This window comes from Staurois parvus, unplaced genomic scaffold (assembly GCF_062004578.1).
Source record: "Staurois parvus isolate SC_StPar_1 unplaced genomic scaffold, SC_StPar_1.0 ptg001134l, whole genome shotgun sequence".
Taxonomy (NCBI): Eukaryota; Metazoa; Chordata; class Amphibia; order Anura; family Ranidae; genus Staurois; species Staurois parvus.
Window position 1 is genome coordinate 3,200,693 of NW_028318930.1, and position 27,824 is coordinate 3,228,516.

The following is a 27,824-nucleotide window of genomic DNA, read 5'->3' on the forward strand; positions in this document are numbered from 1 at the left end:
ATGACAAAATGGAAACCAGCAGGAGTGTGAGGAGACCTGAAAGTGGCACATGGCAGAGTGTGGTGATGGAAACAGCAGCAATGGGAGGCGGTACAGGGACCCATGTCACACTGTGGACCCAGCAGCAGCGTGACGAGGCGGTACGGGGGCCCATGGCAGATTTGGGGCCTGGCAGCACCTATGGGAGGCCTGTAATCTGCCAGCAACCTATGACAAAATGGAAACCAGCAGGAGTGTGAGGAGACCTGAAAGTGGCACATGGCAGAGTGGGAGCAATGGGAGGCGGTACAGGGACCCATGTCACACTGTGGACCCAGCAGCAGCGTGACCAGGCGGTACGGGGGCCCATGGCAGATTTGGGGCCTGGCAGCACCTATGGGAGGCCTGTAATCTGCCAGCAACCTATGACAAAATGGAAACCAGCAGGAGTGTGAGGAGACCTGAAAGTGGCACATGGCAGAGTGGGAGCAATGGGAGGCGGTACAGGGACCCATGTCACACTGTGGACCCAGCAGCAGCGTGACCAGGCGGTCCGGGGGCCCATGGCAGATTTGGGGCCTGGCAGCACCTATGGGAGGCCTGTAATCTGCCAGCAACCTATGACAAAATGGAAACCAGCAGGAGTGTGAGGAGACCTGAAAGTGGCACATGGCAGAGTGTGGTGATGGAAACAGCTGCAATGGGAGGCGGTACAGGGACCCATGTCACACTGAGAACCCAGCAGCAGCGTGACCAGGCGGTACGGGGGCCCATGGCAGATTTGGGGCCTGGCAGCACCTATGGGAGGCCTGTAATCTGCCAGCAACCTATGACAAAATGGAAACCAGCAGGAGTGTGAGGAGACCTGAAAGTGGCACATGGCAGAGTGTGGTGATGGAAACAGCTGCAATGGGAGGCGGTACAGGGACCCATGTCACACTGTGGACCCAGCAGCAGCGTGACCAGGCGGTACGGGGGCCCATGGCAGATTTGGGGCCTGGCAACACCTATGGGAGGCCTGTAATCTGCCAGCAACCTATGACAAAATGGAAACCAGCAGGAGTGTGAGGAGACCTGAAAGGGGCACATGGCAGAGTGGGAGCAATGGGAGGCGGTACAGGGACCCATGTCACACTGTGGACCCAGCAGCAGCGTGACCAGGCGGTACGGGGGCCCATGGCAGATTTGGGGCCTGGCAGCACCTATGGGAGGCCTGTAATCTGCCAGCAACCTATGACAAAATGGAAACCAGCAGGAGTGTGAGGAGACCTGAAAGTGGCACATGGCAGAGTGGGAGCAATGGGAGGCGGTACAGGGACCCATGACACACTGTGGACCCAGCAGCAGTGTGACGAGGCGGACCGGGGGCCCATGGCAAATTTGGGGCCTGGCAGCACCTATGGGAGGCCTGTAATCTGCCAGCAACCTATGACAAAATGGAAACCAGCAGGAGTGTGAGGAGACCTGAAAGTGGCACATGGCAGAGTGTGGTGATGGAAACAGCAGCAATGGGAGGCGGTACAGGAACCCATGTCACACTGTGGACCCAGCAGCAGCGTGACGAGGCGGTACGGGGGACCATGGCAGATTTGGGGCCTGGCAGCACCTATGGGAGGCCTGTAATCTGCCAGCAACCTATGACAAAATGGAAACCAGCAGGAGTGTGAGGAGACCTGAAAGTGGCACATGGCAGAGTGTGGTGTTGGAAACAGCTGCAATGGGAGGCGGTACAGGGACCCATGTCACACTGTGGACCCAGCAGCAGCGTGACCAGGCGGTACGGGGGCCCATGGCAGATTTGGGGCCTGGCAGCACCTATGGGAGGCCTGTAATCTGCCAGCAACCTATGACAAAATGGAAACCAGCAGGAGTGTGAGGAGACCTGAAAGTGGCAAATGGCAGAGTGGGAGCAATGGGAGGCGGTACAGGGACCCATGACACACTGTGGACCCAGCAGCAGTGTGACGAGGCGGTCCGGGGGCCCATGGCAGATTTGGGGCCTGGCAGCACCTATGGGAGGCCTGTAATCTGCCAGCAACCTATGACAAAATGGAAACCAGCAGGAGTGTGAGGAGACCTGAAAGTGGCACATGGCAGAGTGTGGTGATGGAAACAGCAGCAATGGGAGGCGGTACAGGGACCCATGTCACACTGTGGACCCAGCAGCAGCGTGACGAGGCGGTACGGGGGACCATGGCAGATTTGGGGCCTGGCAGCACCTATGGGAGGCCTGTAATCTGCCAGCAACCTATGACAAAATGGAAACCAGCAGGAGTGTGAGGAGACCTGAAAGTGGCACATGGCAGAGTGTGGTGATGGAAACAGCAGCAATGGGAGGCGGTACAGGGACCCATGTCACACTGTGGACCCAGCAGCAGCGTGACCAGGCGGTACGGGGGCCCATGGCAGATTTGGGGCCTGGCAGCACCTATGGGAGGCCTGTAATCTGCCAGCAACCTATGACAAAATGGAAACCAGCAGGAGTGTGAGGAGACCTGAAAGTGGCACATGGCAGAGTGGGAGCAATGGGAGGCGGTACAGGGACCCATGACACACTGTGGACCCAGCAGCAGCGTGACGAGGCGCTCCGGGGGACCATGGCAGATTTGGGGCCTGGCAGCACCTATGGGAGGCCTGTAATCTGCCAGCAACCTATGACAAAATGGAAACCAGCAGGAGTGTGAGGAGACCTGAAAGTGGCACATGGCAGAGTGTGGTGTTGGAAACAGCTGCAATGGGAGGCGGTACAGGGACCCATGTCACACTGTGGACCCAGCAGCAGCGTGACCAGGCGGTACGGGGGCCCATGGCAGATTTGGGGCCTGGCAGCACCTATGGGAGGCCTGTAATCTGCCAGCAACCTATGACAAAATGGAAACCAGCAGGAGTGTGAGGAGACCTGAAAGTGGCACATGGCAGAGTGGGAGCAATGGGAGGCGGTACAGGGACCCATGTCACACTGTGGACCCAGCAGCAGCGTGACCAGGCGGTCCGGGGGCCCATGGCAGATTTGGGGCCTGGCAGCACCTATGGGAGGCCTGTAATCTGCCAGCAACCTATGACAAAATGGAAACCAGCAGGAGTGTGAGGAGACCTGAAAGTGGCACATGGCAGAGTGTGGTGATGGAAACAGCTGCAATGGGAGGCGGTACAGGGACCCATGTCACACTGAGAACCCAGCAGCAGCGTGACCAGGCGGTACGGGGGCCCATGGCAGATTTGGGGCCTGGCAGCACCTATGGGAGGCCTGTAATCTGCCAGCAACCTATGACAAAATGGAAACCAGCAGGAGTGTGAGGAGACCTGAAAGTGGCACATGGCAGAGTGTGGTGATGGAAACAGCAGCAATGGGAGGCGGTACAGGGACCCATGTCACACTGTGGACCCAGCAGCAGCGTGACCAGGCGGTCCGGGGGCCCATGGCAGATTTGGGGCCTGGCAGCACCTATGGGAGGCCTGTAATCTGCCAGCAACCTATGACAAAATGGAAACCAGCAGGAGAGTGAGGAGACCTGAAAGTGGCACATGGCAGAGTGTGGTGATGGAAACAGCAGCAATGGGAGGCGGTACAGGGACCCATGTCACACTGTGGACCCAGCAGCAGCGTGACCAGGAGGTACGGGGGCCCATGGCAGATTTGGGGCCTGGCAGCACCTATGGGAGGCCTGTAATCTGCCAGCAACCTATGACAAAATGGAAACCAGCAGGAGTGTGAGGAGACCTGAAAGTGGCACATGGCAGAGTGTGGTGATGGAAACAGCTGCAATGGGAGGTGGTACAGGGACCCATGTCACACTGTGGACCCAGCAGCAGCGTGACCAGGCGGTCCGGGGGCCCATGGCAGATTTGGGGCCTGGCAGCACCTATGGGAGGCCTGTAATCTGCCAGCAACCTATGACAAAATGGAAACCAGCAGGAGTGTGAGGAGACCTGAAAGTGGCACATGGCAGAGTGTGGTGATGGAAACAGCAGCAATGGGAGGCGGTACAGGGACCCATGTCACACTGTGGACCCAGCAGCAGCGTGACCAGGCGGTACGGGGGCCCATGGCAGATTTGGGGCCTGGCAGCACCTATGGGAGGCCTGTAATCTGCCAGCAACCTATGACAAAATGGAAACCAGCAGGAGTGTGAGGAGACCTGAAAGTGGCACATGGCAGAGTGTGGTGATGGAAACAGCTGCAATGGGAGGCGGTACAGGGACCCATGTCACACTGTGGACCCAGCAGCAGCGTGACCAGGCCGTACGGGGGCCCATGGCAGATTTGGGGCCTGGCAGCACCTATGGGAGGCCTGTAATCTGCCAGCAACCTATGACAAAATGGAAACCAGCAGGAGTGTGAGGAGACCTGAAAGTGGCACATGGCAGAGTGTGGTGATGGAAACAGCTGCAATGGGAGGCGGTACAGGGACCCATGTCACACTGTGGACCCAGCAGCAGCGTGACAAGGCGGTACGGGGGCCCATGGCAGATTTGGGGCCTGGCAGCACCTATGGGAGGCCTGTAATCTGCCAGCAACCTATGACAAAATGGAAACCAGCAGGAGTGTGAGGAGACCTGAAAGTGGCACATGGCAGAGTGTGGTGATGGAAACAGCTGCAATGGGAGGCGGTACAGGGACCCATGTCACACTGTGGACCCAGCAGCAGCGTGACGAGGCGGTCCGGGGGCCCATGGCAGATTTGGGGCCTGGCCGCAGCAATGTGAGGCCCGTAATCTGCCAGCATCCTATGACAAAATGAAACACACCAGCAGTGTGAGGAGACCTGAAAGTGGCACATGGCATGACACACTGTGGACCTTGCAGCAGCGTGAGGAGGCGGTACAGGGGCCCATGGCAGATTAGGGGCCTGGCAGCAGCTATGGGAGGCCCTTAATCTGCCAGCACCCTATGACAAAATGAAACACACCAGCAGTGTGAGGAGACCTGAAAGTGGCACATGGCATGACACACTGTGGACCTTGCAGCAGCGTGAGGAGGCGGTACAGGGGCCCATGGCAGATTAGGGGCCTGGCAGCAGCTATGGGAGGCCCGTAATCTGCCAGCACCCTATGACAAAATGAAACACACAAGCAGTGTGAGGAGACCTGAAAGTGGCACATGGCATGACACACTGTGGACCTTGCAGCAGCGTGAGGAGGCGGTACAGGGGCCCATGGCAGATTAGGGGCCTGGCAGCAGCTATGGGAGGCCCTTAATCTGCCAGCACCCTATGACAAAATGAAACACACCAGCAGTGTGAGGAGACCTGAAAGTGGCACATGGCATGACACACTGTGGACCTTGCAGCAGCGTGAGGAGACGGTACAGGGGCCCATGGCAGATTAGGGGTATGGCAGCAGCTATGGGAGGCCCGTAATCTGCCAGCACCCTATGACAAAATGAAACACACCAGCAGTTTGAGGAGACCTGAAAGTGGCACATGGCATGACACACTGTGGACCTGGCAGCAGCATGAGGAGGCGGTACGGGGGCCCATGGCAGATTAGGGGCCTGGCAGCAGCAATGGGAGGCCCGTAATCTGCCAGCACCCTATGACAAAATGGAACCCAGCAGCATTGTGCGGAGACCTGAAAGTGGCACATGTTTGTGGCATGATTCATGGCGGATTTAGTCAGTTGTGTCAGGAACTGGTGGTTTGAAATCCAGACTAATCCACGCCTGATTCATTTTCACAAACGTGAGTCTCTCCACACTTTGGGTGGACAGTCGTGTCCTCCGCGGAGTTACAATACCTCCTGCCGCACTAAACACGCGCTCCGATGCCACGCTACTGGCCGGGCATGACAGCCTTTCAAGGGCAAATTCAGCTAGTTGGGGCCAAAGGTCAAGTTTCGTTGCCCAGTAGTCAAGGGGATTGTCTACCTCGGTTGGCAGGGTGCTGTCCAAGTAGGCCCAATCCTGTTGTTTGAGCTCCTGCTCCAGGTCCACCTGATGCTGCTGCTGCTGCTGCGGCTGGTTAGTAGTTTCCTCACTGCGCTGGTGAAGAAAGCTACTCATCATCGACTGCAGACTGAGGCAGCCGCTGCTGGTGGAGCTGCCACTGCTCCTACCACCCCACCCCTCCCCTGCTGCCATGGCAGTGGAACGCGAGCGCACAGGGCCCACAGTGTCTGAGGATGGACGTTGGCGCAGAAAGGCAGAGACCAACTGACTACATAGGTGGTTTTTATAGTACGTAATTTTGGCCTCCCTCTCAGCAGGTGTGAAAAAGGCCACCATTTTGGAACGGTAGCAATGGTCCAACAAGGTGGACAGCCAAAAGTCATCCCTCTGTCTGATGGTTATTATTCGGCTGTCGCTACGCAAGCAACCGAGCATGCTATGGGCCATTTGTGCCAAGGAATGCGAGGGACTCCCTGCCTCCATCTCCACAGCATACTGCCACGGTGCGTCTGGGTCCTCTGTCTCCTCCTCCTCTCCCAGATGCTCCTGCTCCTCCACTCCTGTCCGCTGAGTGGAAAAACCACCCATTTCACTCAATAATTCCTGAGCACAAATGTCCTCCTCTACCTCCTCCTCTTCTTCCTGTCCTGCCCCCACAGGGGTCATGTGGCGTTGAGATCTGTGCGCCACGTCTACCGCACCCTGACCAGCCATTGTTAACAGCATTTGTTCCAGGACGTGCAACAGAGGAATGACGTCGTTCATCCCATAGTCCTGCCGACTCACGAATAGCGTGGCCTCCTCAAAGGGCCTGAGCAAGCGGCAGGTGTCACGCATGAGCTGCCAATGGCTGACATCGAAGTTACACAGGGGAGTACCTTTATCCGCTTGTAACATCAGGAAATCGGTGATGGCCTTTCGCTGCTCGTAAAGGCGGTCTAACATGTGTAGGGTTGAATTCCACCTTGTTGCAACGTCGCAGATCAGGCGATGCTGTGGAATTCCGTTCTGCCACTGCAGCTCAAGGAGGGTGTGCTTTGCGCTGTAGGAATGGCTGAAATGCATGCAAAGTTTACGTGACATTTTAAGGATGTCTTGCAGTGGGATGGTGGATTTTAGGAACCGCTTGACAACCAGATTGAACACGTGAGCCATGCATGGCGCATGGCACAACCTTCCTTGACGCAGAGCAGACACCATGTTCTTTCCGTTGTCGGTCAACATGGTTCCGATTTTCAGTTTGCGCGGAGACAGCCATCTGTCGATTTCTCTGTTCATTACACTCAGAAGTTCCTCCCCTGTGTGACTACGTTCGCCAAGGCATACCAGGTGCAGCACAGCGTGACACCGTTGCGCCCTGCACATGTGATATGCCGGTCGGGTAATGGGACTTGGCACGGGGGTGGCGGCTGAGGACACGGCGGAAGAAGAGGTGGTAGAGGCGGACATGTTTGCTGGACCAAGGACGTGCAAACGTGGAGGCAAAAGCGTCGTGACCTGTCCAAGTTGCTGGTGCGGCTGTGCCGGCACCACGTTCACCCAGTGTGCCGTAAATGACATGTACTGTCCCTGACCGTAGTTACAGCTCCACACGTCGGCGCTGCCGTGCACTTTGGCAGAGACCGACATGCTCAAAGACTGGCCCACCATCTCTTCTACATGTGAATGCAGGGCTGACACTGCCTTTTTGGCGAAGAAATGCCGGCTTGGCACTCTCCACCGTGGCGCGGCACAAGCCATCATTTCTCGGAAAGGTGCTGAGTCCACCAGTTGGAAAGGGAGGGACTGCAGCACCAGCAACTTGGACAGGAGGACGTTCAGCTTTTGCACCGTCGGGTGCGTGCTCGCAAACTGTTGTCTCTTGGAAACGGATTCCAAAAAAGACTGCTGACGGAATACGTGAAGAGGAGTAGCAGGAGAAGGAGCATCTGAACGAGCAGAAGATGCCAACGAGCGACAACTCCCCTCAGCAGAGGTGTTGGAGCCTTGACTGGCTGATAGAGGGCGATTGACGTCGGGTGATGGAGCAAGTAACGGAGTGGGTGATGGAGCGGGGGCTGGGGCAGGCAGAACCGCCGTATCTTTATCACGGTTTTCCCAGGCCACCAAATGGCGACGCTGCATATGCTGACGCAACGCTGTAGTCCCAACATGGGCCCCCTGGCCACGCTTGACTTTCTGGCCACATAGTCGACATACGGCTACGTTTACTTCCTCGGGCGGCTTGACGAAAAATTGCCACACCGCCGAGTAGGAAACTTTGCCCCCGCTACTCCTCACTGGCTGACTGCTACTTCCTCCGTGCACACCGGCACCACTACTGGCCGTGGTGGTAGGCTGCAGTGGAGCTGGTGCTCTACTCCGTGGCCGTTTGGCTCCACTGACACTGCTGCGACCCTGCTGCCTCCTGGGCAACCCACCGACTGTTTCGCTCGCTGCCAAGCTGGCACCCTCTTCTCCTGATGATGCGGAAGAAATTGCCTGATGACGACGAGGCTGCCAAGTGCGATCAACCTCCTCATCATCAAGTAGGGTCTCCGCCTCACTACTAGCCCCCTCGGCTGCGTGTGGGTCAGGAGACAGACCTGTCTCTAGACAGGCTACCGAGCCACTCTCCTCGCCAGTACTTCTTCGCCTGGCTGCTGAAGAGGCGGATGTCTCCCCCCGTTCCTGACCGCCCTCTGTTAGCTCTTCCTCACTGTACAGTGGGGCTGAGCCCACAGCATGCGATACTTCGCTTGGTGAGGGAACAGCAAAGGACAGGGGCAGGTAGAGGACACGTGATTTCAGTGGGCTTGCTCCCGGGCCATGCCAACTAACGGTTGTGTCTGACGTACACACCGACCGTTGGCTGTAGGTGTCAGAGGTGACCTGGGAAGAGGAAGACGACCGAGCCAACCAATCGATGACGGCAGGGTTGTCGGTGGAGACACGACCGCTGGATGACACCGGGAGCACTGGCCTCTGGCTGCGACTAGTGCTGCCTCGACCCCTTCCTCTGCTGCCACGTCTGCTCGCTCCTAAAACATTGCCTCCTCTGCCACTCCTCTGCATGTTGTCCCTGAGTAACAATTCTGTGTCTGTCTCTGAGTAACAATTCTGTGTCTGTCCCTGAGTAACAATTCTGTGGCCCTGAGTAACAATTCTGTGTCCCTCAGTAACAATTCTGTGTCCCTCAGTAACAATTCTGTGTCCCTCAGTAACAATTTTGTGTCCCTCAGTAACAATTCTGTGTCTGTCCCTGAGTAACAATTCTGTGGCCCTAAGTAACGGTTCTGTGGCCCTCAGTAACAATTCTGTGTCCCTCAGTAACAATTCTGTGTCTGTCCCTGAGTAACAATTCTGTGGCCCTAAGTAACGGTTCTGTGGCCCTCAGTAACAATTCTGTGTCCCTGAGTAACAATTCTGTGGCCCTAAGTAACGGTTCTGTGGCCCTCAGTAACAATTCTGTGTCCCTCAGTAACAATTCTGTGTCTGTCCCTGAGTAACAATTCTGTGGCCCTAAGTAACGGTTCTGTGGCTCTCAGTAACAATTCTGTGTCCCTGAGTAACAATTCTGTGGCCCTAAGTAACGGTTCTGTGGCCCTCAGTAACAATTCTGTGTCCCTGAGTAACGTTTCTGTGGCCCTAAGTAACGGTTCTGTGGCCCTCAGTAACAATTCTGTGTCCCTCAGTAACAATTCTGTGTCTGTCCCTGAGTAACAATTCTGTGGCCCTAAGTAACGGTTCTGTGGCCCTCAGTAACAATTCTGTGTCCCTGAGTAACAATTCTGTGGCCCTAAGTAACAATTCTGTGTCCCTGAGTAACGTTTCTGTGGCCCTAAGTAACAATTCTGTGTCCCTGAGTAACGGTTCTGTGGCCCTCTGTGTCCCGGAGTAACAATTCTGTGTCTGTCCCGGAGTAACAATTCTGTGTCCCTAAGTAAAGTTTCTGTGGCCCTAAGTAACGGTTCTATGGCCCTCAGTAACAATTCTGTGTCCGAGTAACGTTTCTGTGGCCCTAACTCTGTCCCTAATACAGAGAGGTCTGCCTCTCTTGAATGACTGGAGGCAAATGGAGAATTCTAAAATGGCCGCCATTTATAGCTCGACCATTACACAGTGCTGGCTGGCTGGCTGCTGATTGGCTAATGCGATCACATGTCATTAATGAATGCATTATGGGTCAGCGCGCCTTGTCTGCGCGCCTTCCCAGACATCCCCGCTCCGTCGCCGCACATGTCGCCGCCATTTTAGGAAAAATTTCGATTCGCGCATCCGAAGTATGCTATTTTTCGGATTCGGCGCGAAATTTTCCAATATTCGAAACGAATTCCACTTCGCCTACTTCGATTCGCTCATCTCTAACTGTTACCATCCTCTGCCTTAGTAACTGTTACCATCCTCTGCACTACTAACTGTTACCATCCTCTGCCTTAGTAACTGTTACCATCCTCTGCACTACTAACTGTCACCATCCTCTGCCTTAGTAACTGGCACCATCTTTTGCCTTAGTAACTGTTACCATCCTTTGCACTACTGTCACCACCCACTATCTTACTGTCACCATCCTCTGCCTTACTGTCACCATTTTACTAACTGTCACCATCCTCTGCCTTACTGTCTCCATCCTTGCAGTACTAACTGTCACCATCCTCTGCACTACCAATTGCCACCATCCTCTGCCTTACTGTCTCCATCCTTGTAGTACTAACTGTCACCATCCTTAGTGTGAACTGCTGCCCAGAGGGGCAGATGCCAGGCACTACAGCTGCCAGTCAATGTGTGCAGCAGTGGTGAGTGACCATGGGGTGACCAAAGCTCCTCAAAAAGGTTGCAGAGATGAGCTGGGAGGACAAGGAGTACAGAGGATACTGAGAGTGCAGTACATAGATGTGATGGAAGTTACAAAAGCCTGCTGGAGTGTGCAAACCTGTGCTGGAGGGATATAGAGGATGCTGGGAGATGCAGAGGTGTGTGTGGAAGGGTGCAGAGGTTTGGGGGGGTGCAAAGATGTACTGGGGGGTACAGTGGCTTGCTGGGCGTATGGAGGCAAACTGGGTTTTACAGAGGATTCTAGGAGGTGTAGAGGTGTGTGGGGTGCGGAGGTGTGCTGGGGGGGTATGGAGGTGTTCTGAGGTGTATGGAGGATGCTGGGAGGTGCAGAGGTATGTGTGGAGGGGTGCAGAGATATACTGGGGGGGTACAATGGTTTGCTGGGTGTATGTAGACAAACTGGGTTTTACAGAGGATTCTAGGAGGTGTAGAGGTGTGTGGGGTGCGGAGATGTGCTGGGAGGGGGTATGGAGGTGTGCTGAGGGGTATGGAGGATGCTGAGAGGTGTGTGGAGGGTGCAGAGATGTACTGGGGGGGGGGGGGTACAACGACTTTCTGGGCGTATGGAGGCAAACTGGGTTTTAAAGAGGATTCTAGGAGGTGTAGAGGTGTGTGGGGTGCGGAGATGTGCTGGGGGGGGGGTATGGAGGTGTGCTGAGGGGTATGGAAGATGCTGGGAGGTGCAGAGGTGTGTGTGCGAGGGTGCAGTGATGTGCAAAGGAGTATAGATGTGTACTGTGGGGGTACAGGGGTTATTGGGAGGTATAGAGATGTGCGGGGGCATGGAGGCATTCTGAGAGGTAAGGAGGGATTCTGGGGGGGGGGGAGATGTGCAAAGGAGTATAGATATGTACTGTGGGGGTATAGGGGTTATTGGGAGGTATAGAGATGTGTGGGGGTATGGAGGCATGCTGAGAGGTAAGGAGGGATTCTGGGGGGGAGGGGATAGAGATGTGCAAAGGGGCATGGCATTGAGTGCCTCTTGTAAAGCCACACCCATTTGAATTGCCCCACCCCTAATTAATATATGTTCTCCACCTGCAATGGCGGGCTGAACACATGGCAAAAAAAAAAGTGTCTCTACCAGCCTCCCCCCTTTGCCATCTTTCTCTTTGCCACTCTATGACCTAGTCCTGGCACTGACTGTCCGCTCCTTTATCAGCATTACATCTAAGGGGAAACATGAAGATTTTTCTAACACACAAAAGAACCTATTTCAGTTTACACACAGAAATAAAAATCACAAATCCAGCATTCCTGACTCTGGAGATGATTCAAATGTTCTAGTAAATTTAAGCTAGTGAATGGCATTTTTGGGAAGGGCTACAATTGCAATGGCAACATACCTGGCTATGATATTACAGAAACATATCTGTTCATTGGTTATTATGGGACAGATTTACTTTAGAGCAGGGGTCTCCAAACTTTTCATTCAAACGGCCAGTTTATTGTACTTCAGACTTTAGGGGGGCCGGATTGTGGTCAGTGGGGGTAGGAAATGTCCCAGGACCAGCATCTGTGAGAATAAACATGGCCTCCGGGTTGGTGGTCAGTTAAAGAAGAGTATTGCCCCGTCATTGGTATCAGTTGGAAGAAATAGTGCACCATTGTTGGTGAGGAATAGTGCCTTGTATAATTTAGAGGAATAGTGCCCCAAGGGCCAGTTAAAGGCTTGCAAAGGGCCGCATTTGGCCCCCGGGCCACAGTTTGGAGACCTCTGCTTTAGAGGGTTGTTCACTTTGCTGCTGCTCTGTTTTGACCCTGCTTGTGCTATTATTTGGCTTGGGACACTAAAGCTCAGTACTAGAGATGAGCGAATCGAAGTATCCGAAGTGGAATTCGAGTCAAATATCAGAAAAATTTCGATTCGTGCCGAATCCGAAAAATAGCCTAATTCGGACGCGCGAATCAAAATTTTTCAGAAAATGGCGGCTGACATGTGCGGCGACGGAGCGGGGATGTCTGGGAAGGTGCGCAGACAAGGCGCGCTGACCCATAATGCATTCCTCAACGACATGTGATCGCATCAGCCAATCAGCAGCCAGCCAGCCAGCACTGTGTAATGGTCGAGCTATAAATAGCGGCCATTTTGGAATTCTTCATTTGCCTGCAGTCATTGAACAGAGGCAGACCGCTCTGTACTAGGGACAGAGTTAGGGCCACAGAAACGATAATTGGGGACAGAGAAAAGTTACTTAGGGACAGAGAACCATTACTCAGGGACACAGACTTGTTAATGAGGGCCACAGAATCGTTATTTAGGGACAAAGAAACGCTAGTTAGGGCCACAGAATTCATACTCAGGGACAGACAGAATTGTTACTCAGTGCCAGAGAATTGTTACTTAGGGCCACAGAAACGTTATTAGGGCCACAGAATTTTTACTCAGGGACAGACAGAATTGTTACTGAGTGCCAGAGAATTGTTACTCAGGGACAGACAGAATTGTTACTGAGTGCCAGAGCATTGTTACTCAGGGACAGACAGAATTGTTACTGAGTGCCAGAGAATTGTTACTCAGGGACAGACAGAATTGTTACTGAGTGCCAGAGAATTGTTACTCAGGGACAGACAGAATTGTTACTGAGTGCCAGAGAATTGTTACTCGCACAGACACAGAATTGTTACTCGCACAGACACAGAATTGTTACTCGCACAGACACAGAATTGTTACTGAAGGCCACAGAACTGTTACTTAGGGCCACAGAATTGTTACTCGCACAGACACAGAATTGTTACTCGCACAGACACAGAACTGTTACTGAGGGCCACAGAACTGTTACTTAGGGCCACAGAATTGTTACTCGCACAGACACAGAATTGTTACTCAGGGCCACAGAACTGTTACTTAGGGACAAAGAAACGCTAGTTAGGGCCACAGAATTCATACTCAGGGACAGACAGAATTGTTACTCAGGGACAGACAGAATTGTTACTGAGTGCCAGAGAATTGTTACTCAGGGACAGACAGAATTGTTACTGAGTGCCAGAGAATTGTTACTCGCACAGACACAGAATTGTTACTCGCACAGACACAGAATTGTTACTCGCACAGACACAGAATTGTTACTGAAGGCCACAGAACTGTTACTTAGGGCCACAGAATTGTTACTCGCACAGACACAGAATTGTTACTCGCACAGACACAGAACTGTTACTGAGGGCCACAGAACTGTTACTTAGGGCCACAGAATTGTTACTCGCACAGACACAGAATTGTTACTCAGGGCCACAGAACTGTTACTTAGGGACAAAGAAACGCTAGTTAGGGCCACAGAATTCATACTCAGGGACAGACAGAATTGTTACTCAGGGACAGACAGAATTGTTACTGAGTGCCAGAGAATTGTTACTCAGGGACAGACAGAATTGTTACTGAGTGCCAGAGAATTGTTACTCGGGACAGACAGAATTGTTACTGAGTGCCAGAGAATTGTTACTCAGGGACAGACAGAATTGTTACTGAGTGCCAGAGAATTGTTACTCAGGGACAGACAGAATTGTTACTGAGTGCCAGAGAATTGTTACTCAGGGACAGACAGAATTGTTACTGAGTGCCAGAGAATTGTTACTCAGGGACAGACAGAATTGTTACTGAGTGCCAGAGAATTGTTACTCGCACAGACACAGAATTGTTACTCGCACAGACACAGAATTGTTACTCGCACAGACACAGAATTGTTACTCGCACAGACACAGAATTGTTACTGAAGGCCACAGAACTGTTACTTAGGGCCACAGAATTGTTACTCGCACAGACACAGAATTGTTACTCGCACAGACACAGAACTGTTACTGAGGGCCACAGAACTGTTACTTAGGGCCACAGAATTGTTACTCGCACAGACACAGAATTGTTACTCAGGGCCACAGAACTGTTACTTAGGGACAAAGAAACGCTAGTTAGGGCCACAGAATTCATACTCAGGGACAGACAGAATTGTTACTCAGGGACAGACAGAATTGTTACTGAGTGCCAGAGAATTGTTACTCAGGGACAGACAGAATTGTTACTGAGTGCCAGAGAATTGTTACTCAGGGACAGACAGAATTGTTACTGAGTGCCAGAGAATTGTTACTCAGGGACAGACAGAATTGTTACTGAGTGCCAGAGAATTCTTACTCAGGGACAGACAGAATTGTTACTGAGTGCCAGAGAATTGTTACTCAGGGACAGACAGAATTGTTACTGAGTGCCAGAGAATTGTTACTCGCACAGACACAGAATTGTTACTCGCACAGACACAGAATTGTTACTCGCACAGACACAGAATTGTTACTGAAGGCCACAGAACTGTTACTTAGGGCCACAGAATTGTTACTCGCACAGACACAGAATTGTTACTCGCACAGACACAGAACTGTTACTGAGGGCCACAGAACTGTTACTTAGGGCCACAGAATTGTTACTCGCACAGACACAGAATTGTTACTCAGGGCCACAGAACTGTTACTTAGGGACAAAGAAACGCTAGTTAGGGCCACAGAATTCATACTCAGGGACAGACAGAATTGTTACTCAGGGACAGACAGAATTGTTACTGAGTGCCAGAGAATTGTTACTCAGGGACAGACAGAATTGTTACTGAGTGCCAGAGAATTGTTACTCAGGGACAGACAGAATTGTTACTGAGTGCCAGAGAATTGTTACTCAGGGACAGACAGAATTGTTACTGAGTGCCAGAGAATTGTTACTCAGGGACAGACAGAATTGTTACTGAGTGCCAGAGAATTGTTACTTAGGGACAAAGAAACGCTAGTTAGGGCCACAGAATTGTTACTCTCACAGACACAGAATTGTTACTCGCACAGACACAGAATTGTTACTGAAGGCCACAGAACTGTTACTCGCACAGACACAGAATTGTTACTGAGGGCCACAGAAATGTTACTTAGGGCCACAGAATTGTTACTCGCACAGACACAGAATTGTTACTCAGGGCCACAGAACTGTTACTGAGGGCCACAGAACTGTTACTTAGGGCCACAGAATTGTTACTTAGGGCCACAGAACTGTTACTGAGGGCCACAGAACTGGTACTTAGGGCCACAGAATTGTTACTCGCACAGACACAGAATTGTTACTCAGGGACACAGAATTGTTACTCAGGGACACATAATCGTTGAATTAAAGAGTATGTCAGACAACATGCAGAGGAGTGGCAGAGGAGGCAATGTTGTAGGAGCGAGCAGACGTGGCAGCAGAGGAAGGGGTCGAGGCAGCACTATTCGCAGCCAGAGGCCAGTGCTCCCGGTGTCATCCAGCGGTCGTGTCTCCACCGACAACCCTGCCGTCATTGATTGGTTGGCTCGGTCGTCTTCCTCTTCCCAGGTCACCTCTGACACCTACAGCCAACGGTCGGTGGGTACGTCAGACACAACCGTTAGTTGGCATGGCCCGGGAGCAAGCCCACTGAAATCACATGTCCTCTACCTGCCCCTGTCCTTTGCTGTTCCCTCACCAAGCGAAGTATCGCATGCTGTGGGCTCAGCCCCACTGTACAGTGAGGAAGAGCTAACAGAGGGCGGTCAGGAACGGGGGGAGACATCGGCCTTTTCAGCAGCCAGGCGAAGAAGTACTGGCGAGGAGAGTGGCTCTGTAGCCGGTCTAGAGACAGGTCTGTCTCCTGACCCAGACGCAGCCGAGGGGGCTAGTAGTGAGGCGGAGACCGTACTTGATGATGAGGAGGTTGATCGCACTTGGCTGCCTCGTCGTCATCAGGCAATTTCTTCCGCATCATCAGGAGAAGAGGGTGCCAGCTTGGCAGCGAGCGAAACAGTCGGTGGGTTGCCCAGGAGGCAGCAGGGTCGCATCAGTGTCAGTGGAGCCAAACGTCCACGGAGTAGAGCACCAGCTCCACTGCAGCCTACCACCACGGCCAGTAGTGGTGCCGGTGCGCACGGAGGAAGTAGCAGTCAGCCAGTGAGGGGTAGCGGGGGCAAAGTTTCCTACTCGGTGGTGTGGCAATTTTTCGTCAAGCCGCCCGAGGAAGTAAACGTAGCCGTATGTCGACTATGTGCCAGAAATGCAAGCGTGGCCAGGGGGCCCATGTTGGGACTACAGCGTTGCGTCAGCATATGCAGCGTCACCATTCGGTGGCCTGGGAAAACCGTGATAAAGATACGGCGGTTCTGCCTGCCCCAGCCCCCGCTCCATCACCCGCTCCGTTACTTGCTCCGTCACCCGACGTCGTCAATCACCCTCTATCAGCCAGTCAAGGCTCCAACACCTCTGCTGAGGGGAGTTGTCGCTCGTTGGCATCTTCCGCTCGTTCAGATGCTCCTTCTCCTGCTACTCCTCTTCTCGGATTCCGTCAACAGTCTTTCTTGGAATCCGTATCCAAGAGACAACAGTTTGCGAGCACGCACCCGACGGTGCAAAAGCTGAATGTCCTCCTGTCCAAGTTGCTGGTGCTGCAGTCCCTCCCTTTCCAACTGGTGGACTCAGCACCTTTCCGAGAAATGATGGCTTGTGCCGCGCCGCGGTGGAGAGTGCCAAGCCGTCATTTCTTTGCCCAAAAGGCAGTGCCAGCCCTGCATTCACATGTAGAAGAGATGGTGGGCCAGTCTTTGAGCATGTCGGTCTCTGCCAAAGTGCATGGCAGCGCCGACGTGTGGAGCTGTAACTACGGTCAGGGACAGTACATGTCATTTACGGCCCACTGGGTGAACGTGGTGCCGGCACAGCCGCACCAGCAACTTGGACAGGTCACGACGCTTTTGCCTTCACGTTTGCACGTCCTTGGTCCAGCAAACATGTCCGCCTCTACCACCTCTTCTTCCGCCGTGTCCTCAGCCGCCACCCCCGTGCCAAGTCCCATTACCCGACCGGCATATCACATGTGCAGGGCGCAACGGTGTCACGCTGTGCTGCACCTGGTATGCCTTGGCGAACGTAGTCACACAGGGGAGGAACTTCTGAGTGTAATGAACAGAGAAATCGACAGATGGCTGTCTCCGCGCAAACTGAAAATCGGAACCATGTTGACCGACAACGGAAAGAACATGGTGTCTGCTCTGCGTCAAGGAAGGTTGTGCCATGCGCCATGCATGGCTCACGTGTTCAATCTGGTTGTCAAGCGGTTCCTAAAATCCACCATCCCACTGCAAGACATCCTTAAAATGTCACGTAAACTGTGCATGCATTTCAGCCATTCCTACACCGCAAAGAACACCCTCATTGAGCTGCAGCGGCAGAACGGAATTCCACAGCATCGCCTGATCTGCGACGTTGCAACAAGGTGGAATTCAACCCTACACATGTTAGACCGCCTTTACGAGCAGCGAAAGGCCATCACCGATTTCCTGATGTTACAAGCGGATAAAGGTACTCCCCTGTGTAACTTAGATGTCAGCCATTGGCAGCTCATGCGTGACACCTGCCGCTTGCTCAGGCCCTTTGAGGAGGCCACGCTATTCGTGAGTCGGCAGGACTATGGGATGAACGACGTCATTCCTCTGTTGCACGTCCTGGAACAAATGCTGTTAACAATGGCTGGTCAGGGTGCGGTAGACGTGGCGCACAGATCTCAACGCCACATGACCCCTGTGGGGGCAGGACAGGAAGAAGAGGAGGAGGTAGAGGAGGACATTTGTGCTCAGGAATTATTGAGTGAAATGGGTGGTTTTTCCACTCAGCGGACAGGAGTGGAGGAGCAGGAGCATCTGGTAGAGGAGGAGGAGGAGGAGACAGAGGACCCAGACGCACCGTGGCAGTATGCTGTGGAGATGGAGGCAGGGAGTCCCTCGCATTCCTTGGCACAAATGGCCCATAGCATGCTCGGTTGCTTGCGTAGCGACAGCCGAATAATAACCATCAGACAGAGGGATGACTTTTGGCTGTCCACCTTGTTGGACCCTCGCTACCGGTCCAAAATGGTGGCCTTTTTCACACCTGCTGAGAGGGAGGCCAAAATTACGTACTATAAAAACCACCTATGTAGTCAGTTGGTCTCTGCCTTTGTGCGCCAACGTCCATCCTCAGACACTGTGGGCCCTGTGCGCTCGCGTTCCGCTGGCATGGCAGCAGGGGAGGGGTGGGGTGGTAGGAGCAGTGGCAGCTCCACCAGCAGCGGCTGCCTCAGTCTGCAGTCGATGATGAGTAGCTTTCTTCACCAGCGCAGTGAGGAAACTACTAACCAGCCGCAGCAGCAGCAGCAGCAGCATCAGGTGGACCTGGAGCAGGAGCTCAAACAACAGGCTTGGGCCTACTTGGACAGCACCCTGCCAACCGAGGTAGACAATCCCCTTGACTACTGGGCAACGAAACTTGACCTTTGGCCCCAACTAGCTGAATTTGCCCTTGAAAGGCTGTCATGCCCGGCCAGTAGCGTGGCATCGGAGCGCGTGTTTAGTGCGGCAGGAGGTATTGTAACTCCGCGGAGGACACGACTGTCCACCCAAAGTGTGGAGAGACTCACGTTTGTGAAAATGAATCAGGCGTGGATTAGTCTGGATTTCAAACCACCAGTTCCTGACACAACTGACTAAATCCGCCATGAATCATGCCTCAAATATGTGCCACTTTCAGGTCTCCTCACACTGCTGGTGTGTTGAATTTTTTGACATAGGGTGCTGGCAGATTACGGGCCTCCCATAGCTGCTGCCAGGCCCCTAATCAGCCATGGGCCCCTATACCGCCTCCTCCTGCTGCTGCCAGGTCCAGAGTCTCTCATGCCATGTGCCACTTTCAGGTCTCCTCACACTGCTGGTGTGTTCAATTTTTTGACATAGGGTGCTGGCAGATTACGGGCCTCCCATAGCTGCTGCCAGGCCCCTAATCTGCCATGGCCCCTATACCGCCTCCTCATGCTGCTGCCAGGTCCACAGTCTCTCATGGGTCCCTGTACGGCCTCCCATTGCTGCTGTCTCCATCGCCACACTCTGCCATGTGCCACTTTCAGGTCTCCTCACACACTGCTGGTGTGTTCAATTTTTTGACATAGGGTGCTGGCAGATTACGGGCCTCCTATAGCTGCTGCCAGGCCCCTAATCTGCCATAGGCCCCTATATACCGCCTCCTCATGCTGCTGCCAGGTCCACAGTCTCTCATGGGTCCCTGTACGGCCTCCCATTGCTGCTGTCTCCATCGCCACACTCTGCCATGTGCCACTTTCAGGTCTCCTCACACACTGCTGGTGTGTTGAATTTTTTGACATAGGGTGCTGGCAGATTACGGGCCTCCTATAGCTGCTGCCAGGCCCCTAATCTGCCATAGGCCCCTATATACCGCCTCCTCATGCTGCTGCCAGGTCCACAGTCTCTCATGGGTCCCTGTACGGCCTCCCATTGCTGCTGTCTCCATCGCCACACTCTGCCATGTGCCACTTTCAGGTCTCCTCACACTGCTGGTGTGTTACATTTTTTGTCATAGGGTGCTGGCAGATTACGGGCCTCACATAGCTGCTGCCAGGCCCCTAATCAGCCATGGGCCCCTATACCGCCTCCTCCTGCTGCTGCCAGGTCCAGAGTCTCTCATGCCATGTGCCACTTTCAGGTCTCCTCACACTGCTGGTGTGTTCAATTTTTTGACTTAGGGTGCTGGCAGATTACGGGCCTCCCATAGCTGCTGCCAGGCCCCTAATCTGCCATGGCCCCTATACCGCCTCCTCATGCTGCTGCTAGGTCCAGAGTCTCTCATGGGTCCCTGTACGGCCTCCCATTGCTGCTGTCTCCATCGCCACACTCTGCCATGTGCCACTTTCAGGTCTCCTCACACACTGCTGGTGTGTTGAATTTTTTGACATAGGGTGCTGGCAGATTACGGGCCTCCTATAGCTGCTGCCAGGCCCCTAATCTGCCATAGGCCCCTATATACCGCCTCCTCATGCTGCTGCTAGGTCCAGAGTCTCTCATGGGTCCCTGTACGGCCTCCCATTGCTGCTGTCTCCATCGCCACACTCTGCCATGTGCCACTTTCAGGTCTCCTCACACTGCTGGTGTGTTGAATTTTTTGACATAGGGTGCTGGCAGATTACGGGCCTCCCATAGCTGCTGCCAGGCCCCTAATCAGCCATGGGCCCCTATACCGCCTCCTCCTGCTGCTGCCAGGTCCAGAGTCTCTCATGCCATGTGCCACTTTCAGGTCTCCTCACACTGCTGGTGTGTTCAATTTTTTGACATAGGGTGCTGGCAGATTACGGGCCTCCCATAGCTGCTGCCAGGCCCCTAATCTGCCATGGCCCCTATACCGCCTCCTCATGCTGCTGCCAGGTCCACAGTCTCTCATGGGTCCCTGTACGGCCTCCCATTGCTGCTGTCTCCATCGCCACACTCTGCCATGTGCCACTTTCAGGTCTCCTCACACACTGCTGGTGTGTTCAATTTTTTGACATAGGGTGCTGGCAGATTACGGGCCTCCCATAGCTGCTGCCAGGCCCCTAATCTGCCATGGGCCCCTGTACCGCCTCCTCATGCTGCTGCCAGGTCCACAGTCTCTCATGCCATGTGCCACTTTCAGGTCTCCTCACACACTGCTGGTGTGTTGAATTTTTTGACATAGGGTGCTGGCAGATTACGGGCCTCCCATTGCTGCTGCCAGGCACGTAATCTGCCATGGGCCCCCGTACCGACTCCTCATGCTGTGACGTTGCAACAAGGTGTAATTCAACCCTACATATGTTAGACCGCCTTTTCGAACAGCTAAAGGCCATCACAGATTTCCTGATGTTAAAAGCGGATAAAGGTACTCCCTGTGTAACTTAGATGTCAGCCATTGTCAGCTCATGCGTGACACCTGCGCTTGCTCAGGCCCTTTGAGGAGGCCACGCTATTCGTGAGTCGGCAGGACTATGGGATGAATGAGGTCAAATCGGCCATGGGCCCCCGTACCGCCTGTTCACACTGATGCTGGTCCCACAGTGTGACCTGGGTCCCTGTACGGCCTCCCATTGCTTCCACTCTGCCATGTGCCACTTTGAAATCTCCTCACACTCCTGCGGTTGTCCATTTTGTCATAGGTTGCTGGCAGATTAGCGGCCTCCCATAGGTGCCGCCAGGCCCCATATCGGCCATGGGCCCCGTACCTCCTGGTCACGCTGCTGCTGGTCCCACAGTGTGACCTGGGTCCCTGTACGGCCTCCCATTGCTTCCACTCTGCCATGTGCCACTTTGAGGTCTCCTTACACTCCTGCGGTTTTCCATTTTGTCATAGGTTGCTGGCAGATTAGCGGCCTCCCATAGGTGCCGCCAGGCCCCATATCGGCCATGGGCCCCCGTACCTCCTGGTCACGCTGCTGCTGGTCCCACAGTGTGACCTGGGTCCCTGTACGGCCTCCCATTGCTTCCACTCTGCCATGTGCCACTTTGAAATCTCCTCACACTCCTGCGGTTGTCCATTTTGTCATAGGTTGCTGGCAGATTACAGGCCTTCCATTGGTGCCGCCAGGCCCCATATCGGCCATGGGCCCCCGTACCGCCTGGTCACGCTGCTGCTGGTCCCACAGTGTGACCTGGGTCCCTGTACGGCCTCCCATTGCTGCTGCCAGGAGGCAGCAGGGTCGCAGCTTTGTCAGTGGAGGCAAACGGCCACGGAGTAGAGCAGCAGCTCCACTGCAGCCTACCACCACAGCCAGTAGTGGTGCCGGTGTGCACGGAGGAAGTAGCAGTCAGCCAGTGAGGAGTAGCGGGTGCAAAGTTTCCTACTCGGCGGTGTGGCAAGTTTTCGTCAAGCCGCCCGAGGAAGTAAACGTAGCCTAATGTCGACTATGTGGCCAGAAAGTCAAGCGTGGCCAGGGGGCCCATGTTGGGACTACAGCGTTGCGTCAGCATATGCAGCGTCGCCATTCGGTGGCCTGTGAAAAACGTGATAAAGATACGGCGGTTCTGCCTGCCCCAGCCCAGGGTTCCATTTTGTCATAGGGTGCTGGCAGATTAGCGGCCTTCCATAGGTGCCGCCAGTCCCCATATCGGCCATGGGCCCCCGTACCTCCTGGTCACGCTGCTGCTGGTCCCACAGTGTGACCTGGGTCTCTGTACGGCCTCCCATTGCTTCCACTCTGCCATGTGCCACTTTGAAATCTCCTCACACTCCTGCGGTTGTCCATTTTGTCATAGGTTGCTGGCAGATTAGCGGCCTCCCATAGGTGCCGCCAGGCCCCATATCGGCCATGGGCCCCCGTACCTCCTGGTCACGCTGCTGCTGGTCCCACAGTGTGACCTGGGTCCCTGTACGGCCTCCCATTGCTGCTGCCAGGAGGCAGCAGGGTCGCAGCTTTGTCAGTGGAGGCAAACGGCCACGGAGTAGAGCAGCAGCTCCACTGCAGCCTACCACCACAGCCAGTAGTGGTGCCGGTGTGCACGGAGGAAGTAGCAGTCAGCCAGTGAGGAGTAGCGGGTGCAAAGTTTCCTACTCGGCGGTGTGGCAAGTTTTCGTCAAGCCGCCCGAGGAAGTAAACGTAGCCTAATGTCGACTATGTGGCCAGAAAGTCAAGCGTGGCCAGGGGGCCCATGTTGGGACTACAGCGTTGCATCAGCATATGCAGCGTCGCCATTCGGTGGCCTGTGAAAAACGTGATAAAGATACGGCGGTTCTGCCTGCCCCAGCCCAGGGTTCCATTTTGTCATAGGGTGCTGGCAGATTAGCGGCCTTCCATAGGTGCCGCCAGTCCCCATATCGGCCATGGGCCCCCGTACCTCCTGGTCACGCTGCTGCTGGTCCCACAGTGTGACCTGGGTCTCTGTACGGCCTCCCATTGCTTCCACTCTGCCATGTGCTACTTTGAAATCTCCTCACACTCCTGCGGTTGTCCATTTTGTCATAGGTTGCTGGCAGATTAGCGGCCTCCCATAGGTGCCGCCAGGCCCCATATCGGCCATGGGCCCCCGTACCTCCTGGTCACGCTGCTGCTGGTCCCACAGTGTGACCTGGGTCCCTGTACGGCCTCCCATTGCTTCCACTCTGCCATGTGCCACTTTGAAATCTCCTTACACTCCTGCGGTTTTCCATTTTGTCATAGGTTGCTGGCAGATTAGCGGCCTTCCATAGGTGCCGCCAGGCCCCATATCGGCCATGGGCCCCCGTACCTCCTGGTCACGCTGCTGCTGAGCCCACAGTGTGACCTGGGTCCCTGTACGGCCTCCCATTGCTTCCACTCTGCCATGTGCCACTTTGAAATCTCCTCACACTCCTGCGGTTGTCCATTTTGTCATAGGTTGCTGGCAGATTAGCGGCCTCCCATAGGTGCCGCCAGGCCCCATATCGGCCATGGGCCCCCGTACCTCCTGGTCACGCTGCTGCTGGTCCCACAGTGTGACCTGGGTCCCTGTACGGCCTCCCATTGCTTCCACTCTGCCATGTGCCACTTTGAGGTCTCCTTACACTCCTGCGGTTTTCCATTTTGTCATAGGTTGCTGGCAGATTACAGGCCTTCTATTGATGCCGCCAGGCCCCATATCGGCCATGGGCCCCTGTACCGCCTCGTCACGCTGCTGCTGGTCCCACAGTGAGACCTGGGTCTCTGTACGGCCTCCCATTGCTTCCACTCTGCCATGTGCCACTTTGAAATCTCCTCACACTCCTGCGGTTGTCCATTTTGTCATAGGTTGCTGGCAGATTACAGGCCTTCCATTGGTGCCGCCAGGCCCCATATCGGCCATGGGCCCCCGTACCTCCTGGTCACGCTGCTGCTGGTCCCACAGTGTGACCTGGGTCCCTGTACGGCCTCCCATTGCTTCCACTCTGCCATGTGCCACTTTGAGGTCTCCTTACACTCCTGCGGTTTTCCATTTTGTCATAGGTTGCTGGCAGATTAGCGGCCTCCCATAGGTGCCGCCAGGCCCCATATCGGCCATGGGCCCCCGTACCTCCTGGTCACGCTGCTGCTGGTCCCACAGTGTGACCTGGGTCCCTGTACGGCCTCCCATTGCTTCCACTCTGCCATGTGCCACTTTGAGGTCTCCTTACGCTCCTGCGGTTTTCCATTTTGTCATAGGTTGCTGGCAGATTACAGGCCTTCTATTGATGCCGCCAGGCCCCATATCGGCCATGGGCCCCCGTACCGCCTGGTCACGCTGCTGCTGGTCCCACAGTGAGACCTGGGTCTCTGTACGGCCTCCCATTGCTTCCACTCTGCCATGTGCCACTTTGAAATCTCCTCACACTCCTGCGGTTGTCCATTTTGTCATAGGTTGCTGGCAGATTACAGGCCTTCCATTGGTGCCGCCAGGCCCCATATCGGCCATGGGCCCCCGTACCTCCTGGTCACGCTGCTGCTGGTCCCACAGTGTGACCTGGGTCCCTGTACGGCCTCCCATTGCTTCCCCTCTGCCATGTGCCACTTTGAGGTCTCCTTACACTCCTGCGGTTTTCCATTTTGTCATAGGTTGCTGGCAGATTAGCGGCCTCCCATAGGTGCCGCCAGGCCCCATATCGGCCATGGGCCCCCGTACCTCCTGGCCACACTGCTGCTGGTCCCACAGTGTGACCTGGGTCCCTGTACGGCCTCCCATTGCTTCCACTCTGCCATGTGCCACTTTGAAATCTCCTCACACTCCTGCGGTTGTCCATTTTGTCATAGGTTGCTGGCAGATTAGCGGCCTCCCATAGGTGCCGCCAGGCCCCATATCGGCCATGGGCCCACGTACCTCCTGGTCACGCTGCTGCTGGTCCCACAGTGTGACCTGGGTCCCTGTACGGCCTCCCATTGCTTCCACTCTGCCATGTGCCACTTTGAGGTCTCCTTACACTCCTGCGGTTTTCCATTTTGTCATAGGTTGCTGGCAGATTACAGGCCTTCTATTGATGCCGCCAGGCCCCATATCGGCCATGGGCCCCCGTACCGCCTGGTCACGCTGCTGCTGGTCCCACAGTGAGACCTGGGTCTCTGTACGGCTTCCCATTGCTTCCACTCTGCCATGTGCCACTTTGAAATCTCCTCACACTCCTGCGGTTGTCCATTTTGTCATAGGTTGCTGGCAGATTACAGGCCTTCCATTGGTGCCGCCAGGCCCCATATCGGCCATGGGCCCCCGTACCTCCTGGTCACGCTGCTGCTGGTCCCACAGTGTGACCTGGGTCCCTGTACGGCCTCCCATTGCTTCCACTCTGCCATGTGCCACTTTGAGGTCTCCTTACACTCCTGCGGTTTTCCATTTTGTCATAGGTTGCTGGCAGATTAGCGGCCTCCCATAGGTGCCGCCAGGCCCCATATCGGCCATGGGCCCCCGTACCTCCTGGTCACGCTGCTGCTGGTCCCACAGTGTGACCTGGGTCCCTGTACGGCCTCCCATTGCTTCCACTCTGCCATGTGCCACTTTGAGGTCTCCTTACACTCCTGCAGTTTTCCATTTTGTCATAGGTTGCTGGCAGATTACAGGCCTTCTATTGATGCCGCCAGGCCCCATATCGGCCATGGGCCCCCGTACCGCCTGGTCACGCTGCTGCTGGTCCCACAGTGAGACCTGGGTCTCTGTACGGCCTCCCATTGCTTCCACTCTGCCATGTGCCACTTTGAATTCTCCTCACACTCCTGCGGTTGTCCATTTTGTCATAGGTTGCTGGCAGATTACAGGCCTTCCATTGGTGCCGCCAGGCCCCATATCGGCCATGGGCCCCCGTACCTCCTGGTCACGCTGCTGCTGGTCCCACAGTGTGACCTAAGTCCCTGTACGGCCTCCCATTGCTTCCACTCTGCCATGTGCCACTTTGAGGTCTCCTTACACTCCTGCGGTTTTCCATTTTGTCATAGGTTGCTGGCAGATTAGCGGCCTCCCATAGGTGCCGCCAGGCCCCATATCGGCCATGGGCCCCCGTACCTCCTGGTCACGCTGCTGCTGGTCCCACAGTGTGACCTGGGTCCCTGTACGGCCTCCCATTGCTTCCACTCTGCCATGTGCCACTTTGAAATCTCCTCACACTCCTGCGGTTGTCCATTTTGTCATAGGTTGCTGGCAGATTAGCGGCCTCCCATAGGTGCCGCCAGGCCCCATATCGGCCATGGGCCCCCGTACCTCCTGGTCACGCTGCTGCTGAGCCCACAGTGTGACCTGGGTCCCTGTACGGCCTCCCATTGCTTCCACTCTGCCATGTGCCACTTTGAGGTCTCCTTACACTCCTGCGGTTGTCCATTTTGTCATAGGTTGCTGGCAGATTACAGGCCTTCCATTGGTGCCGCCAGGCCCCATATCGGCCATGGGCCCCCGTACCGCCTGGTCACGCTGCTGCTGGTCCCACAGTGTGACCTGGGTCCCTGTACGGCCTCCCATTGCTGCTGCCAGGAGGCAGCAGGGTCGCAGCTTTGTCAGTGGAGGCAAACCGCCACGGAGTAGAGCAGCAGCTCCACTGCAGCCTACCACCACAGCCAGTAGTGGTGCCGGTGTGCACGGAGGAAGTAGCAGTCAGCCAGTGAGGAGTAGCGGGTGCAAAGTTTCCTACTCGGCGGTGTGGCAAGTTTTCGTCAAGCCGCCCGAGGAAGTAAACGTAGCCTAATGTCGACTATGTGGCCAGAAAGTCAAGCGTGGCCAGGGGCCCATGTTGGGACTACAGCGTTGCGTCAGCATATGCAGCGTCGCCATTCGGTGGCCTGTGAAAAACGTGATAAAGATACGGCGGTTCTGCCTGCCCCAGCCCAGGGTTCCATTTTGTCATAGGTTGCTGGCAGATTAGCGGCCTTCCATAGGTGCCGCCAGGCCCCATATCGGCCATGGGCCCCCGTACCTCCTGGTCACGCTGCTGCTGAGCCCACAGTGTGACCTGGGTCCCTGTACGGCCTCCCATTGCTTCCACTCTGCCATGTGCCACTTTGAAATCTCCTCACACTCCTGCGGTTGTCCATTTTGTCATAGGTTGCTGGCAGATTACAGGCCTTCCATTGGTGCCGCCAGGCCCCATATCGGCCATGGGCCCCCGTACCTCCTGGTCACGCTGCTGCTGAGCCCACAGTGTGACCTGGGTCCCTGTACGGCCTCCCATTGCTTCCACTCTGCCATGTGCCACTTTGAAATCTCCTCACACTCCTGCGGTTGTCCATTTTGTCATAGGTTGCTGGCAGATTAGCGGCCTCCCATAGGTGCCGCCAGGCCCCATATCGGCCATGGGCCCCCGTACCTCCTGGTCACGCTGCTGCTGGTCCCACAGTGTGACCTGGGTCCCTGTACGGCCTCCCATTGCTTCCACTCTGCCATGTGCCACTTTGAGGTCTCCTTA